We start from the raw sequence: 4,725 nt of genomic DNA on the forward strand, positions 1-4,725 counted from the left end.
AAGACCTAACAAAGTTAAAAAATGAATAAGAGGTTTCTTAAAAAACACAACATTTTCGCTCTGAAATGAGTAATTATGCAAGTAAAAAGCCAAAGTAAATAAGAAGCAATAGGAAAAACTTGCAGAAAACTACACAGTTGGTCAAGCTACAGGAAAGAACTTTCAAGGAAGCAGAAGAAAATTTAAGAACGCAGGTGAATCAAATAACGAGATGAAAACATTGCTCAACCTGCATCAAAGAAAATTCACGAAAGGTTGAGAAACTTGAAGAACGCAGGTGAAGCAAATAATGATATGAAAACATACAATACTAAGAATTATTCACAAAGTATTAGAATAAAAAAAAAGCAAAAAGACTCAAAAATGAATAAGAAGATTCATGAAGAACACAACATTTTCAGCTCTGAAATGAGTAATTTTGCATATAAAAAGCCAAAGTAAATAGGAAGCAATAGGAAAAACTCACAGATAACTGCACAGTTGGTCAAGCTTCAGGAAAGAACTTTCATGGAAGCAGAAGAAACTAGAAGAACGCAGTGAATCATATAACGGGATGAAAAGATTTTTCAACCTGCAGCAAAGAACATTCAAGAAAGAATGAGAAACTTGAAGAACGCAGGTGAATCAAATAATGAGATGAAAACATACAAAACTAAGCAGTATCCACCAAGTATTAAAATAGAAACAAAGGCACACAAACTCAAAGATGAATAAGAAGATTCATGGAGAACACAACATTCTCAGCTCTGAAATGAGTAATTATGCATGTAAAAAGCCAAAGTAAATAGGAAGGAATAGGAAAAACTTTCAGATCACTGCGAAGTTTGTCAACTTATGGAAAGAACTTTCATGGAAGCAGAAGAAACTGGAAGAACGCAGGTGAATCAAATAACGAGATGAAAACATTGTTCAAACTGCAGCAAAGAACATTCAAGAAAGAATGAGAAACTTGAAGAACGTAGGTGAATCAAATATTGAGATGAAAACATACAAAACTAAGCAGTATTCACAAATTATTAGAATAAAAACAAAGGCACACAAACTCAAAAATGAATAAGAAGATTCATGAAGAACACAACATTTTCAGCTATCAAATGAGTCATTTTCTACACGGAAATTAAAAGTCAAAAGAAGCACTAGAAAAACACAATGATCACTGCAGTTTTGTTATACCTTCAGCAAAAAACATTCAAGAAAAAAGAAAACTTAAGAAATACAGGTGAATCAAATAATGAGAAGAAGAAATACAACACACAAAGCAAATTCAGAAAGTATTAGAATAGCAACATTGGCAACACAAACTAAAAATTAATAAAATTTTCTTAAAGAACACATTTTCCGCTCAGAAATGAGGAATTATGCATGTAAAAAGCCAAAGTAAATAGGAGGCAATAGGAAAAACTCGCAAATAACTGCACAGTTGTAGAAGCTTCAAGAAAGACCTTTCAAGGAAGCAGAAGAAACATGAAGAACGCAGGTGAATCAAATAACGAGATGAAAACATTGTTCAACCTGCAGCAAAGAAAATTCAAGAAAGATTGGGAAATTTGAAGAACGGACGTGAATCAAATAATGATGTGAAAACATACAAAACTAAGCAGTATTCACCAAGTATTAGAATAGAAACAAATGCACACAAACTCAAAAATGAATAAGAAGATTCATGAAGAACAAATCATTTTCAGCTCTGAAATGAATAATTATGCATGTAAAAAGCCAAAGTAATTAGGAAGCAATAGGAAAAACTTACAGATCACTGCAAAGTTTTTCAAGCTTACAGAATGAACTTTCAAGGAAGCAGAAGAAACTGGAAGAACGCAGGTGAATCAAATAACGAGATAAAAACTTTGTTCAACCTGCAGCAAAGAACATTCAAGAAAGAATGAGAAACTTGAAGAACGTAGGTGAATCAAATAATGAGATGAAAACATACAAAAATAAGCAGTATTCACAAAGTATTAGTATAGAAACAAAGGCACACAAACTCAAAAATGAATAAGAAGATTCAAGAAGAAAACAACATTTTCAGCTCTCAAATAAGTCATTTTCCACATGGAAAATAAAAGTCAGAAGAAGCACTAGGAAAACAAAAAGATCACTGCAGTTTTGTTATTGCTTCAGCATAGAACATTCAAGAAAAAGAAAACTTAAGGAATATTGGTGAATCAAATAATGAGAAAAAGAAATACTATGTACGAAGGTAAAGTCCAAATGTATTAAAGACCTCGATATCAGACCCAAAACCATAAGATATATTGAACAACACATAGTCAAAACACTCCAGGACATTGAGACTACAGGCATCTTGAAGGAGGAAACTGCACTCTCGAAGCAAGTGAAAGCAGAGATTAACAGATGGGAATATATTAAGCTGAGAAGCTTCTGCACCTCAAAGGAAATAGTGCCCAGGATACAAGAGCCACCCACTGAGTGGGAGAAGCTATTCACCCAATACCCATCACATAAGGGGCTAATCTCCAAAATATACAAGGCACTGACAGAACTTTACAAGAAAAAACATCGAATCCCATCAAAACATGGGGAGAAGAAATGAACAGACAATTTGACAAAGAAGAAACACACATGGCCAAAAGACACATGAAAAAGTGCTCCACATCATTAATCATCAGGGAGATGCAAATCAAAAGAATGATGAGATACCACCTCACACCCCAGAGAATGGCACACATCACAAAGAATGAGAATAAACAGTGTTGGCGGAGATGTGGAGAGAAAGGAACTCTTATCCACTGCTGGTGGGAATGCCGTCTAGTTCAACCTTTATGGAAAGCAATATGGAGATTCCACCAAAAACTGGAAATCGAACTCCCATACGATCCAGCTATACCACTCCTAGGACTATACCCTAGGAACACAAAAATACAATACAAAACCCCCTTCATTACACCTATATTCATTGCAGCACTATTTACCATAGCAAGAATCTAAACAAACAAGGCTATTTAAAAAAAAAGAAAACACAAAGATCACTGCAGTTTTGTTCTAGCTTCAGCATAGAATATTCAAGAAAAAAGAAAACTTAAGGAATATAGGTGAATCATATAATGAGAAAAAGAAATACAACACACAAGCAAATTCAGAAAGTACTTGAATAGCAACAAAGGCATGAAATCTTAAAAATGAATAAGAAGTTTCTTAAAGAACACAACGTTTTCAGCTCTGAAATGAGTAATTATGAATGTAAAAGCCAAAGTACATAGGAAGCAATAGGAAAAACTCACAGATCATTACACAGTTGGTCAATCTTTAGGAAAGACCTTTCAAGGAAGCAGAAGAAACTGAAAGAATGCCTGTGAATCAAATAACGAGATGAAAACACTGTTCAACCTGCAGCAAAGAACATTCAAGAAAGAATGAGAAACTTGAAGAACGCAGGTGAATCAAATAATGAGATGAAAAGATACAGAACTAAGCAGTATCCACAAAGTATTAGAATAGAAACAAAGCAAAAAAACTAAAAAATGAGTAAGAAGATTCATGAAGAACACAACATATTAAGCTCTGAAATGCGTAATTATGCTTGTAAAAAGCCAAAGTAAATAGGAAGCAATAAAAAAAAAAACAGACAGATCACTGCAAAGCTTGTCAAGCTTATGGAAAGAACTTTCAAGGCAGCAGAAGAAACTTGAAGAACTCAGGTGAATCAAATAACGAGATGAAATCTTTGTTCAACCTGCAGCAAAGAACATTGAAGAAAGAATGAGAAACTTGAAGAACGCAGTGAATCAAATAACGAGATTAAAACATTGTTCAACCTGCAGCAAAGAACATTCAAGAAAGAATGAGAAACTTGAAGAACGCAGGTGAATCAAATAATGAGATGAAAACATACAAAACTAAGCAGTATCCACCAAGTATTAGAATAGAAACAAAGGCACACAAGTTCAAAGATGAATAAGAAGATTCATGAAGAACACAACATATTCAGCTCTGAAATGAGTAATTATGCATGTAAAAAGCCAAAGTAATTAGGAAGCAATAGGAAAAACTTACAAATCACTGCAAAGTTTGTCAAGCTTCTGGAAAGAACTTTCAAGGAAGCAAAAGTAACTGGAAGAACGCAGGTAAATCAAATAACGAGATAAAAATTTTGTTCAACCTGCAGCAAGGAACATTCAAGAAAGAATGAGAAACTTGAAGAACGTAGGTGAATCAAATATTGAGATGAAAACATACAAAACTAAGCAGTATTCACAAAGTATTAGAATAGAAACAAAGGCACACAAATTTAAAAATGAATAAAAAGATTCATAAAGAACACAACATTTTCAGCTCTCAAATGAGTCATTTTCCACACGGACATTAAAAGTCAAAAGAAGCACTAGGAAAACAAAATGATCACTGCAGTTTTTTTATAGCTTCAGCATAAAACATTCAAGAAAAAAGAAAACTTAAGAAATACAGGTGAATCAAATAATGAGAAGAAGAAATACAACATACAAAGAAAATTCATAAAGTACTAGAATAGCAACAAGGGCATAACAAACTTAAAAATGAATAAGAAGTTTCTTAAAGAACACAACATTTTCAGCTCAGAAATGAGTAATTATGCATGTAAAAAGACAAAGTACATAGGAAGCAATAGAAAAACACACAGATCACTGCACAGTTGGTCAAGTTTCAGAAAAGACCTTTCAAGTAAGTAGAAGAAACTGGAAGAACGCAGGTAAATCGAATAACGAGATGAAAACTTTGTACAACCTG

The sequence above is a fragment of the Suncus etruscus genome, chromosome 2, assembly GCF_024139225.1.
Source record: "Suncus etruscus isolate mSunEtr1 chromosome 2, mSunEtr1.pri.cur, whole genome shotgun sequence".
NCBI lineage: Eukaryota > Metazoa > Chordata > Mammalia > Eulipotyphla > Soricidae > Suncus > Suncus etruscus.